This window comes from Nannospalax galili, unplaced genomic scaffold (assembly GCF_000622305.1).
Source record: "Nannospalax galili isolate Female #2095 unplaced genomic scaffold, S.galili_v1.0 scaffold529, whole genome shotgun sequence".
NCBI classification, from domain to species: Eukaryota; Metazoa; Chordata; class Mammalia; order Rodentia; family Spalacidae; genus Nannospalax; species Nannospalax galili.
In genome coordinates, this window is record NW_008360309.1 from 220477 (window position 1) to 235440 (window position 14964).

General features: G+C 43.2%; 1 pseudogene; it reads right to left on the reverse strand.

The window, feature by feature from the left end:
* The window catches only part of LOC103726934, a 31700-nt pseudogene that overhangs the window by 9408 nt on the left and 7328 nt on the right, over nucleotides 1-14964 (reverse strand).

Consider the following 14964-nt stretch of genomic DNA (forward strand, 5'->3'; position numbering starts at 1 on the left):
AAAATTTACAACCAATTTTGAAAGAGATGTATCCTTGCTCTGGAGTGTGTTACTGAATATGTTAAAGCTGTGATGAAATGCTTCTTCTAATCATATAGTTATTAAAAAATTTTTTTAATTCTACTTAATGTTAAATAATAGAGGTGATCAACATTACCAGTGAAATCTATGTGATGACTTTATATCCATACTCAGGTACTAAGGATCTGAGTGTAACCAACTGTGATTAGTAATAATCAGATACATAGAGATTAAAGACACATATGCAAACATGTTAGTAGCATTAAAAATGTAGGAAACAGCATATCTTAAAATGAAATGGAGATCTTCTTTAGAGGGTAAAAACTCATTCACTTTTATGTCTTACAGGGTTTATACTGAGTCCATTATTGTATGACTATATTAATTCAACTGTGAACCTAAAATTTACAGCCACCTTTGAAAGAGATGTATCCTTGCTCTGGAATGTGTTACTGAATATGTTAAAGCTGTAATGAAATGCTTCTTCTAAAAAAAAGAAAAAAAAAACTTGAAAACAAAATTTGCAAAAAAAAATTTAAATAACCAATAAACACTTTTCCTCTAGTTGACTAAGTGAAGGATGATATCCTTACCTATAGCAGCAAGGTTCCTACAGGTCTCCTGCATCACATCTTTGTAGAGATTCTTCTGAGAAAGATTCAGCAAAGCCCACTCTTCCTGGGTGAAGTTCACAGCAACATCCTCAAAGGTCACAGATTCCTAAACGTTCCATATAGCCAAATGATATGTTTGCATAGTTCTGTGAGATCCACACATTCACTCCATGACACAGGAGTTCTAACGCAAGCATTGGGCAATTTGAAAGGAAAGAGCACTGTAGGGACACTGCTGTCATCACTGGGCCCAAGGCACAGGAGATGCTGCTGATCTATACCAATTCCCTTTCCACGGTGCACTTGCACTTCCTGTTTTAGGAAGTCCTATCACTTGATATAAAACAGTGTTAATATGAACATGCTTGTCCTTAAAAATTCCTGCTCACAATGTTTAAGTTTTACATTTTGGTAGAGATCACACGGACATAAGAATAAATCACTCATCACAAATGATTTGTGTAAACATTATGGCACTCTCTAAATGTCTGTTATCCTTCCAAATATCCATTAATCAGTTTCAAATTCACAGACATAACTAGAGGATCAGCTCTCCCTGTACCCAACAAACAGAAATGGGCTCTAAGTGTAAGGAGCTTTTCTGGAGCGCACAATTTTTTTTTTTTTTTTTTGAGACAGGGTGTCCCTATAGGTCCAGCTGGCCTAGAACTCATAAAGATTCACCTCCCAAGTGCTGGTAATTAAAGGGGTGCTCCAGAGGGAGGGAGAGAATAAGGAAGGAAGGAGGGAGGAAGGGGACAGAGGGAATGATTGAGGCACAAAGAAGTTCAATGTTATCCAGTTCACCTATCTTATCATACTACTAGAAACTCCCATGAATCTCCAAAGCAGACTTTTTTTCCAGACTAGGAATAACAAGTTCGGTCTAGCAACTGTCAAAGTCTTCTGAAAACTAGATGATGTCTTGCCTAACCCAATTTAAAAATTTACACAGTTTAAGGTAAACATAAAATGCCAAAATTAAAACATAATTTCCACATTTTAAAAACCAGGCTGTGAGTACTGGAGAGATGATGGCTCAGCAGTTAAGTGCACTTGCTTGTCCAGAGGACCAGAGTTCAGTTCTGGTAAACATGTCCAGTGGCTCACAACTGCCTATAACTCCAGTTCCTGGGAATCTGATGCCCTCTTTTGGTCTCTGTGGGCACCCAGAAAAATTCGAAAAATTTTAAATCAGGCCATGAATATGTATAACCAGACACTCAGTGACCCCTGACATTTTGCACACATACTTCCATCCAGTCTACTAGATATGGAACTCTCATCTGACAGAATTGCAAGTGGCCAAGTCTTCATTTCTCCAGAGGACTTCTCCACAAGACTAATCCACAGCTCGTGTCTTTGTGAACCTCACCTTTAGGTCAGCCCAGCCTACCATTCAGACATCCCACAGATGGCAACAAAATGAAACTGGGTTTTACTTTCATGAGGCAGAAGTCCACTATTCTAAAGGAGATGTCATAGCTTAGTGTGCTAACTCAAGCCCGATAACTGTGAAATGTCACATCTACACATGCCTTTTCCATTAACACTACATCAGAACTGCCTACCAGCTTAACAAGTACCATACACCACTCATCAAAGAAGCTTCTTTGCAAAGATGGAGGCCATTATAGAGTTCCACAACTGGTCACACACAGAGTAGAGTATACGTCTGAGATGCCCAGCCCTAAGTGACACATCTACAGTGGAACCTCTACACCTAAGACCCATGGAACATAGTGGAACAGGGGTAGAGAGTACTAATACATCAACTCTCACCAGCAAAGCTTACTCACAACAGTGTGGTGCACACAGACGGACACAAGTGGCTGAGTTTTAGAGAATAAGAGACTGCAGAGTGCATGTCCCTGTTTAGGACTCCCACCCGTGGCTCAGGGAACATTACAAAAGAGGGGGCAGAGAGATTGTAAGAGTCAGGGTTGGTGCATGAACATAAGGAAATAAATAGGCTTTCCGGTCCCTGGGATTCCTGTTTTAGCCATAGTCCCCGTTATAGACCTCTGAATGTCTGGTGATTTCTAACCTGAAGGGACACCTGAGTAATAGAGTACATAGGGCTTAACCTGTCCTACAGTGACCGTTCTCAATAACTTTGTCAGGTATCAAATGCATCTTAACCAAACTATAATACTTTAAGGAATTTTACTTCTGTGCCTGGCCCTATCACCTTGTGTGACTTGATTCCCCACCCTTGGTCTTTTACAGGCACCTGTACGCCTTTCAGATGCTTTTCTAAACCTATAAAACACTCAGAGATTGGCATTTTATCATCTATGTAATGAACTCTTTTCACAGAGAATGGTCACGATAACAAAGCAAGGCTCTGGGCCACCGCAGCATGACCAATAGTGAGAATGTGAAGGGAACCCTGGGAGAGTGCTCCGAAGACCCATTATCTTGAGTGAATAAAAACTGGCCTTGGCATCCAGCAGCATGGACAATACTAAAACGCATGCTACCAAGGAACAATAGAACATGCAAAAGACCCCATCACTTGTATCAGTTATTCTGTCAAAAGAACAATGCTGAGCATAGTGGCAGATGGGAGATGCTACCACATCAGCCCTCCATGATCCAGTCATCTTAGTGTGCGTGATATCCATGTGAGCATGTTTTTTTTAATATTTTATTATTTTTATTTTATGAGTATGCACGTATTGCCTGCATGTATGTGAGTGCACCCGTGTCATGCAATGCCGCGGAGGTCAGAAGAGGGCTTCGGATTCCCCTGGAACTGGAGTTAAGAGCGGTTCATAGCCACCATGTGGGTGCTGCAAATCAAATCCAGGTCCTCTGCAAGAGCAGTCAGTGCTCTTAACCACTGAGCCATCTCTCCAGGCCCGTATGCATGTTTGTATGTATGTGGGCACATGTGTGTGAGGTGTATGTTCATGGTATGTGTGTGGAGAACGGAGTCAATGCTGGCTTTCTTCCTCAGTCTCTCTTCCCCTTGTTTTTTGCAACAGGGTCTCTCACTGAATCCAGAGTACTAGGAGGAAAAGTTGCCACAACAATGTCTCTCAGAAATTAAGGTACTCAAAAACACCCAGGGATATTAGGACATGGAAACAATACCCAGGAAAGAATATACTTGCAAATGACCATCTGAGAAGACTCTCACATTAAACCAATGTATCTCTAGGCTCAGTTCAGCAGGAAGTTTAGGCTGAAGCAGAAGGCTGAAGCCTGGTTCCATGTTGAAAGAAGGGCAACAACACAGCCGCCCACAAATACCACAACAGGGAATGCTTTCTTCCATGCTCTTCTTCTCAGCTCCTGACATTCAAAGAAATCTGTGAAAACAATGTCTCAACACATGATAAAGAAACATGGAGTTCACTCACTACACAGAAGTAATAGAATCCCTGGAACAAATACTTTGGAAATGCTACTCAGCAAATGGCCAAGTACATCCTAGAGCAAACAAGAACAAACTCTATGAAAGGGACACTCCTTCCAGAGGTATTCATTCAGTCTATTATTCAAATGCTACTTTTTGTTGTTGTTTTTTAAGACAGGGTCTCCCTGTAGCCCCACTGGACTGGAACGCACTATGTAGACCAGGCTGGCCTCAATCACACAGAGATTCCCCCAGCTTCAGCCTCCCAAGTGCTGAGACTAAAGGTGTGCACCCCCTCACCTGGCAAATGCTCAGTTTTTAACATCGAAAGAAATGACAAAGAATTCAGAGAAACAGAAACACGTGGCTCATGCACAGAAAACAATTAGTTGAGATAAATCATCTCTGAGAATCCTTAGTACATAAACACTTCTTGCTATGTATCACAGCACCTGAAAACTGGTTAAGATATGAGTTCAGCCTGCTCTCGTGGTGCGCACCTTCAATCCCAGTATTTGGGAGGCAGATGCAGATAGTTCTCTGTGAGACTGAGGCCAGCCAGGGCTACATAGTAAGACCTTGTCTCAAAAGCAAAGAAAAACAAAGGCAAAAAAGGATATGAATCAAAAATAGAAATCTGGGGCAAGAGAGATGGCTTCATGGTTAAGAGTACTGTAGCTCTTTGAGAGGACCATACTTACATTCCCAGTACCCACTCTGGGCAACTAACAACCACCTGTAACTCTAGCCCCCAGGGATCTGGCACCCTCTCTGCCCTCCACAGGAACTCACACATATGTACACACAAAAATATTAATAAATCATTTTTTTAATTATAGAACTTCAGGGGCTGGAGAGATGGCTCAGCAGTTAAGAACACTGACTTCTTGCAGAAGACCCAGGTTCGAATCCCAGCAGCCACATGGCAGCTAACAACTGTAACTCTAGTTCCAGGGAATCCGACAGCCTCTTCTGTCCTCTGTGGGCATTGCACGACACGGGTGCACTTACCTACATGCAGGCAATACACGAGTACATAGAAAATAAAAATAATATTTTTTTAATTATAGAACTTAAAAAAAACCGCAGATAAATTCAACTGGAGAATAGAATCGTGGTTCCCAAAGCTCAGGCAGTGTGTGGACAGGAGGGATGAAATGAGGAAGACTAATGGATACAGGAACAGAACTGGATGGGAGGAACAGTATTTCTTTGATGTCTTGTGAATATGTGTGGCATGTGTATGTGCATGCACATATGGGTGCAAATACATGTGCTTGTATGTGGGAATGTGAACACAGGCCACGGGTCAACATTGGATGTCTTCCTCAGTAACTCTCCACCTGATTTCTTGCTCATTGAACTTACCAATTTTTGCTCATTGGGCTTACCAATTCCACTAGAGTGGCTAGCCAGCAAGCTCCAGAGATCGTCCTCCCTCTACCTCCCGAGGTAATTGGGATTACAGGTACAACACCACACCCAGCCTTTATGTGGGTGCTGGTGATCTGAACTCAGGTCCTCATGCTTGTGGCAAGAACTTAACTGACAAGACTGTGATAGCAGAAAGTCCAAACAAAACTGTTTGAAGCTGTCCTGGCTAGGGCTGCACCTTCAGGACTACAGCATCCACTGCAATCATTGTTCGTTTTTCTCAAGGAGTCCCTGGAGTGTTTAAAATGCCAGTTTTGTTATAATGGTCATCTGGATGGAAATTTCAATCCTCCTGCTCAATGTATCCAGATTATCAAGGGAGAGTCTAATACCAGCCAACTAGGGGATCAAATTGCCCCCAGTATCTTTGCTTGAGCAAGAGAAAGTGGGGACCAGAAGGAGTGTTCATGAGAATTTCAAAGAAATAACCATTCATACTTCTGGTGATTTTAATAGTGCTTTAGCAACGCTTTACCGCATGCCCAGTGCCCAGTACCCCCTCATATGTCTCACAATTACTTAATGGCATTTAAGCTTCAAACAAAACTTTAAAAAAAACATACAGTAGCCGGACGTGGTGGCGCACACCTTTAATCCCAGCACTCTGAAGGCAGAGGCAGGCAGATCTCCGTGAGCTCAAGGCTAGCCTGTTCTACATAGCGAGTTCCAGGCCAGTTGGGACTACAAGGAGACGGTCTTAAAAAACAGAGAAGTAGAGGGACAGGGGAATGGGAAGGAGAGGGGAGCAGAGAGGGAGAAGTAAAGGGAGGGAGAGGGAGAGAGAGAATATACAATGGGGCTAGAGATACGACTTAACAGTTAAGAATACTGGCTGTTCTTCCAGAGGACCAGGGTTCCCAGCACCCACAGGTGGCTAACAATCATCTTATCTAACTCCAGTTCTAGGGTATCCATTCCACACCCCTTAGCAACAAACTCCAATATTCGGGGCACTAAGCAGCAAGCATGTGTCTTACTGCTCTCATACAGTGTTTCTATGTTATTGCTTTTCCTTTGGTGGAGAGGGGGGTGACAGGGTCTCCCTGAAGCCCCCAGCTGGCCTCACTTTGTAGGAACTCACTTTGTAGACCTGGCTGGTCTTGACCTCACAGAGATTTGCCTACCTCTGCCTCTAAGTGCTGGGATTAAAGGTGTGAGATACCACACCCAGAGACTCCTTTAATTTTTATTTTAATTTTATGTGTATGAATGTATTGGCTGCATGTGTGTTAATGCACCCGTGTTGTATGGTGCCCACAGAGGAAAGAAGAGGACGTTGAATTTCCTGGAACTGGAATTATGGATGGTTGTTAGCTGCCATGTGGGTGCTGGAATTCAAACCCATGTCTTCTGCAAGAACAGCCAGTGCTTTTAACCGCTAAGCCATCTCTCCAGTCGGTCCTTTGATTCTAAATAACGTTTCCTCCCTTCTTTGCAATCTGTGTGGACTTTTATTTTGTTCTTAAATAAGAAACCAAGAATCTAGAATCACCTACCCCAGTCACCAGCCAACAGTAACACAAGCAGACTTTGGAAGAAAATTAAAGCACAGAATGTGAATATTGAAAGGAAAGGTGGAAAGTCAATCATTTTTTAATCTATTATTTTTATTTTAGATGTATGCATGTATTGCCTGCATGTAGGTAAGTGCACCCGTGTCATGCAATGCCCACAGAGGACAGAAGAGGTTGTCAGATCCCCTAGAACTGGAGTTACAGACAGTTGTTAGCTGCCATGTGGGTGCTGGGATTCAAACCCAGGTCTTCTGCAAGAACAGTCAGTGTTCTTAACCGCTGAGCCATCTCTCCAGCCCCATGTCAATCATTTTTCAGCCCTAACTCTCCACATTAGAAAGTGGGAGAAAGGAGAGATCAACCTAAATCAAGCACTGGAAACTGATAACTAGAGAATAAAATTACACCAAATCAACAGAAAACTCACAATCTCAAAACTGACAAAAAACTGAGTCTTCAGAACTACCACTAAAGAACAGCAAGGTGGGGCTGAAAAACGGCTCAGCAGTTAAGAGCTCTTGCTGAGGTCCTAGTTACAATCCCAGCACCCACATCAGGCAGTTCACAACAATCTACAGCTCCAGCTCAAGAGGACCTGAAACTCTCTGCTGGCGTCCACTGGCACTGGGGTGCACCACACACACACACACAATTAAAAATAAATATTTTCAAAACTACACAATTGGTAAGGAAGTTCACACTTGCAATTTCAGCACTCAGTAAGTTGAGGCAGGAGGATCATCATTACTTCGAGAATGGCTAGTAAAAAAAAAAAAAAAAAAAAAAAAAAAAAAAAAAAAAAAGTAAAACGAGAAACGTACAGCCGAAAAGACATAAAAACTGATTCGAATTAGAGGGTCCATCTTTAACGTGGATGTTAAAGGTATAATGAACTAGTTATTTTTCTCACTGCTATGCGAAATACTTCACAAGAACAAACTTAGGGGAGGAAAGTGACCAGAGAACAACTTGGGGGAGTCGGTTCTGTCCTTCCACCACGTTCGTCCTGCTGAGCAAACACAGGTCACCAGGCTTAACCGCAACTACTTTTACCTGCTGAGCCATCTCACCGCCTGACTTTTGAATTCAGATGTTCATTTCGTCCCTAGAAAGCACGAGCAGGGGCGGGTCTGTGACGTCACGCTCACGCCAGCGCAGCGCTCCTCGCAGAAGCGGCTGCCGGGGCGGAGCTGCCCAGGTGCCACAGGCCGGCGGTTCGGTCGCCGCCCCGACCGCACAGGACAGCAGGTCGGACTGGCAGCCTCGCGGAGGACCCAGCACAGCTCGCTCTGGCCGCAATGGCGGCCGCTGCTCCCGTCTGCACACGGCCGGCCCCGCGCTCAGCACGGCCCGGCTTCCGGCTTAGCCCGCGCGCTCCTCGGCTCCCCGCGGGGCGCTCACGGCGCAGCACTCGCAGGCGCAGAGCCTTCACAGCCTCTGAACCGCACGGTGGCGGGAAACAGCCAGCCTTCCACCGGCGCTCCTCTTTGGACGATCCGCTCCAAGGCTCTGATTGGCTAAAGAGGCCTGAGCGACGGGACTAGCTCCCATTGAGGGCGGCGCAAAAAGGACTCTCGGTCTGCGGTCCCTCCCAGCCGCCTGGGTACAAACATGGCGGAGCGCCAGGGAGATAGGCGGTTAAGAACTTCTTACCATCTTCCAGAGCTGGCACTGCTGTCTTCTTGCACTCAGTAGGTACTTCCTGTTCTTCTGTGCAGTCACTAGTGCGGACAGTTCATTACACACGCTGTTAGATTTAGGAGAGCAAAGGAAGGCGTTTAAAGTTTAGAAATAAAAGGAAGCCGGGTGTGGTGGCCCACGCCGTAGTCCCAGTACTTGGGAGGCAGAGGCAGGCGGATCTCTGAGCTCAAGGCCAGCCTGGTCTACATAGTGAGTTCCAGGCCAGCTGGGGCTACAGGGAGACCCTGTCGCAAAAATACAAAGGAAAAAAATAAAATAAAAAGCTGTGATAAACATTGTCTTTTTGAATCCTCCCCTCAGCTTTGGGTTTCTCTGAGGCACTACCCTGTGTAGGGAAATAAATAATTTTGAGGACTCAAGGTATGAATTGGGGTCATTCTTGTATCTAATTTTTTCCTGGGCCTTTTCAGCAGTCTTTATTTTGTTGTAATGTCAAAGGCCAATTTTAAAAAGTTAATTGAGAGTGTGGATCCTATTGAGTACTTTTATAATTTCCTCTGGATGCCTGCAGTGGATTGTCTAGGAATTGTCTGAATTTTCTAGGATAAATTGATTTTAATCACATTAAACTTAACTCTGTACATACTACCATCTAAAGTTTTATCTCACAACTCTGTAACTTGCAGACTTCAGCAACAAGCTGAAACTCTCTGGGTTTATCAGCACTTTCCTGTTTACACCTTGGAACAATATTTAAGACAAGACTACCATTGAAAACCCCATTTTGGAGCTGGAGAGGTGGCGCAGTGGTTAAGAGCACTAGCTGCTCTTGCAGAGGATGCAGGTTCCATTCCCAGCACCCACACATCAACTAACAACCATTCCTAACTCTAGTTTCAGGGAATCCACACCGTCTTCTGACCTCCGTGGGCATTGCATGACACGGGTGCACTTATACACATGCAGACAATACACTCATATACATAAAACAATAAAGAAAACCCCATTTTGTCTAAAAGTATTACTTCTGCCAGGCGTGGTGGCGCTCATCTATAATCCCAGCACTTGGGAGGCAGAGGCAGGTGGATCTCTGTGAGTTCAAGGCCACCCTGATCTACATAGTGAGTTCCAGGACAGCTGGGGCTACAGGGAGACCCTGTCTCAAAAAGACCAAAAAAAAAAAAGTATTCTTTTCTCTTTAATGCCCTTTATCAAAAATGTCTATAACTTTACATTTTTTGTATCCTTATTTAATGGCTTATTTCTGCCCTCTGACTTTCTTCTCCCCTTAGAGACAAAAGTTATGCAATTTGGGAGTCTTAGATAGACCCACTGAAGGGGTACTCCAGTTGCCTCACCCTGTGTCCCTGTTCAGCATGGAAGATGCCAGAGCGGTCGGCATCCCTATTCCCTGTTGGCAATTTGGGTAACTTCTTCAGAGGATGGTATGATAAGAATAGGAGGTAGGAATTGGCTAGGCAGTTAGAGTAAAAAGACCCCAAAGAAATAATAGCCAATTTCTTGGCTAAAAATCAAAATGTCCTTGGGCCTGTTAGCAACATACTCTGTTCCAAGGCCAAAAATGCCAAAAGTATTTGGGAGCTTGTATCTAATCGTTAAAAGATTTTAGGGTTACCTCTTGAGAGGGGGGAATGTTGGAGGGGAGGAAGTAGGCGTAGCTTTGATCAAAACACCTTATATGCATGTATGAAATTCTCAATGAAGTTTTTGTAAAATTTTTTTAAAAATTAGAAAACATTTTTTAGGTATTTTATTTGTTAATTTTATTTTACATGTATGAGTGTATTGCCTGAATGTATGTAAGTGTACCCATGTAGTGCAGTGCCTGCGGAGGTCAGAAAAGGGCATTGAATTCCCTGGAACTGGAGTTTTTAATGATTGTTAGCTGCCAGATGGATGCAGGAGACTGAATCCAGGTCCTCTGCAAGAGTAGCCCATGCTGTTCTAACCACTGAGCCATCTCTCTAGCCCCGAAAATACTTCATTTTTAATAGAATAGTGAATCATGTTCCAATGAAGATAGAAACAAGCCATACATGAAACATATGCAAATGTATAAACAGCCTTGGAGACATTTTTATTTATTTTCCCAATAAATTTAAAGTAACAGTTTGAGACAAGTTCTTCTATGGTAGTCACTTAGAAATCATTTTATTTATTTATTTATTTTTATTTTATTTATCTGTGTGAGTGTATTGCATCCAACACCTGTGGAGGTCAGAAGAGGGTGTCACATCCCCTGGAACTGGAGTTATTGTGCATACTACTGAAGAACTACGTTAAAACAGCTCATTTCTGTTTCTCTACAACACTTCCTATACCAGAAATTATATTACCAAGAACTGTGTCAAAGAACAGAACCAGTAGAATGTCTATATGTGATAAAAGGGAATTCAGCAGACGAGCTTCATGGTGGGATTGAGTAGTCCCAACAACAGCCCTGCGCGTGAAGAGGCTAGAATCCAACAGCTGCTGTGAACCTGGATGCCTCCAAAGTCCCATTCTGGCAGTGAAGACCTGGAAAATTCCTTGAGCTACTGCTGTTCAGTACACATTGGAAGGTAAAAGGAGCTGTCGTCCGATGTCTCTGGGGGACGTAGCAACAGCAGCAGCAGCCACCACAACAGTTACACGCTAAAATAAGAAGCCAACACATGCGGACAGGAAACATTTCTTTTTCCTCTCCAGACATCACTATATTTAGGCCACAGGCAGAAGGTGCCACCAGGTTGGGCCTGTTCCTGATTGTGGCCTCGATGTATTCTACAAGGGGACATGTGCAGAAGCCAATCTGCCCCATAAGGGACTGGCAAACAGACCATATATGGCCCATACTTCTCAAGAGGGATGCATATATGCTCTCACCTATGTGGACACTGCATCAGGCCTCTTAGAAGCATTTCCATGCAAGTGAGAAATAGATAAAGTCACTATCAATGGTTTCCCAAATCACTGTTAACATTTGGGTGCCTATAGTGACAAGGGTAGTCATTTCACAAATACTGATGCACAGAAATGGACTAATGACAACCAGGTACAATGGTACTTCTACCTTATCAGGAACTCAGGGGTTGCTTTGCTCAGTGGGGGGGCCAGCTCCAGGAACATAGAGACTGATCGGCGTAGAGTAACAACTCTGGGTCTTAAGCTTTACTTCCCAATAAGCTACAAGCCAACTTTATTCTCTGAGAGCAAGCTTATATACCAGAGAGACTAGAGGGTATGTGCAGCATCCAGGGTGCATGTAAAGTTCATTTCAGACAAAGACAAAGGGAGCTCATATTACGTGTCACATAGGTTGATCAGTCCTTAGCGTGGGCAGAGGATCATTTGTACAAGACCAGGCAGCGTGTCAGAGCTTATTAACTAAGATGTCTTAATTTTAATTACACATGTACTTGGTGTATTGATTAGGCTGTTTTTCACCTCTAGGTCAAGGAAGTCAAGACTGTAAACTTTTAATCTGGCCAGCTGCCTTTTGCTAGTCATTACACTGTTCTGCACGACAGGGCTGTAGAAGCACTGGTTTTCAGCGCCTCACCGCTTTTAGCAGACGCTGCAGCCGCTCAAAAGTTCATGCCTAATTTGTCCCGAGTCCAGCCATCTTGGTCTCCAACATACCTACATTAAAAGTATATTAGGGCTAGGTTTAACAATTTTTAATGGGGTTAAGAGCACTGGTGCTCTTGAAGAGGACCTGGGTTTGATTCCCAGTACCCACAAAGCAGCTACCAACTGTCCATAACTCCAGTTCCAGGGTGTCTGACACCCTCTTCTGACCTCTGTGGGCACTGCATGACACAGGTGAACTTTCAGGCACGCAATACATTCATACACATAAAATAATCAAAAATTTTTTAAATTTTTTTCTTTTGGTCTTTTTGAGACAGGGTCTCCCTGTAGCCACAGCTGGCCTAGAACTCGCTATGTAAGCCAGCCTGGTCTCAGAGATCCACCTGCCTCTCCCTCCTGAGTTCTGGGATTAAAGGCATGTGCCACAATGCCCAACAAAATTTTTAAATTTTAACACCAGGAAAATCCCCTGCATGGGTACAAAAAGGACACTCAGAAAGGTTATAGATTGTTAAATAAAACTCCCAGTGTAAGAGCCCACAAGCCATAAAGGCTATCAATACTTGTTGGTTACATGTCAAAACTAGATGGTAAGACTCTAGTGCTGAAGACACCTGCTTTGGTCACAAAACATGAGGAAATAATGCTGAAATGAAACACAAAACTCCCTCCATACTGGCGGGCTTGCACTGTGCCAAAAGGTGCTATGCAGTTTGCTGGAGAGAATTATCACCAACAGATCTGCTCAGCTGTATAGACTGTGTGTGCTATAGTACCAAAATGCCATCCAGGATGTGTGTTCCAGAGTAATAGTGGCACAACTATCATGGGTACAACCAACAGCTGTCCAATTTCATTTACTGCCCACTCCATGGAGGAAATTCATGTCTGGTGTTGTAAGCTAGGACAAAAACCTGTGGCTGCACAGGTCTTAGGCCCTAGTGGGAAAGAAAACTGCTGTGATGTGCCTGTCAAACAGCCTTCTAAAAATGTAGCTTATACCTATATCATCAGTTGCAGTCCATCAAGGAAAGAAGCTCAATTTGACAACAGATGGAACACCAAAGAGACTCAACCGTCGGGGAAGCTCCTGAGAGTAAGCGAAGGCTGCTATGGCCCAGTGGCCCAGTGCTTAGCAATAGATGGACATTTCCACCAGTCCCTCTAAGGCTCAAAAAATTACCAAAAACAGAGCCACAGTTTCCTCAGAATTGAAACATTCCCTCTAAGAGGGACAGTCATGAGATTTAGTAAGTAAACACCTAACACGTTCCTGAAAACTAAAACTTGAAAGACTGAGAAAGCCCCTCCCCAAGGTTACAGAAGCAGTAAAAGATTGCTAAGAGAAGAGACTCAGACTCTTAGTCAAGTTGCCATCGGGTTGTGCAGAGATCTCCAAGGTTGTCATTCAGGCTGAAGTGGCTTTTTGGAGTGGCTGCCTGTGAGTTGTGCATGCTCCTGTAAGTAACCCCAATACAATCATTGGTTTGCCAAGTTGGACTTTGATGGAATCATAATTTTGGCCTATCATTGGTTCTCGATCCGGGATGCATAGACGCTTGCTTATGAGTTCTTTCATCATGTCTTTGAAGGTGACTGTTACGACTGAAGGTTTTAGCACATTTTTCACATCCATAGGGTTTTTCTCCAGTATGAGTTGTTTCATGCCTTTGAAGGTAACCATGACTTATAAAGGCTTTACCACACTGTTTACATCCATAGGATTTTTCTCCAGTATGAATTTTTTCATGTAACTGAAGATTACTGTAAGATCCAAAAGCTTTGCCACATTGTTTACATACAAAGGGTTTCTCTCCAGTATGAGTTTGTTTGTGTCTGTGAAGATTACTGCTCCTTCTAAAGGCTTTTCTACACTGTTTACATCCATAGGGTTTTTCTCCAGTATGAATCTTTTCATGTCTTTGAAGATTGCTCTTACATCTAAAGGCTTTACCACATTGTTTACATTCATAGGGCTTTTCGCCAGTATGAATTCTCTCATGTAAGTGAAGGTAACCAGGACATCTAAAAGCTTTATCACATTGTTTGCATTTATAGGGTTTTTTCCCACTGTGAATTCTTTCATGTCTGCAAAGGGAAGTATAAGAACTCAGAGATTTACCACATTGATTGCATTCATAACATTTTCTTATAGTATGAGTTCTTCCACGTGAACTCAGTCCACTGGTACATAACGAACTAGTAAAGCGAGTCGTGGTGGCGCATGCCTTTAGCTCCAGCAGAAGCAGGCAGAGCTCTGTGAGTTCAAGGCCAGCCTGGTCTACATAGCTGAGTTCCAGGTCAGCTGGGGCTACAAGGAGACTCTGTCTCAAAAAAAAAAAAAAAAAAAAAAAAACTTATATAAGCACAGGCCTTCCACATTCCTTATATTGATATGGGTTTTTTCTATGTTGGGTTTCTTGACTAATTTCCAATATACTGGGAACTGGGAAAACCAAAGTATTTTAAACATACCTCGCATTCACATGGCCCATTCACCACGTGGGTTCTCATATATTTTTGAAAGTTTGTGAGAGAATTAGAGTTATATTGCTCATTTCCATATTCCCCATGCTCATAAGGTTTACATTTAGATTGAGATGTGTCATGCCTGTTAAGGGGGAAATGACACATGGAAATCTTTCCACACACATTGAATTCACATGGTATTAGTCCAGGAGAAGTTTCCCAGCTCTTATTGAGATTTGATATCCAAATCAATGTTTCTCCACCCTGACCACCGTCTTTATTCTCAGTGTCTGTAACATGGAATATATATATA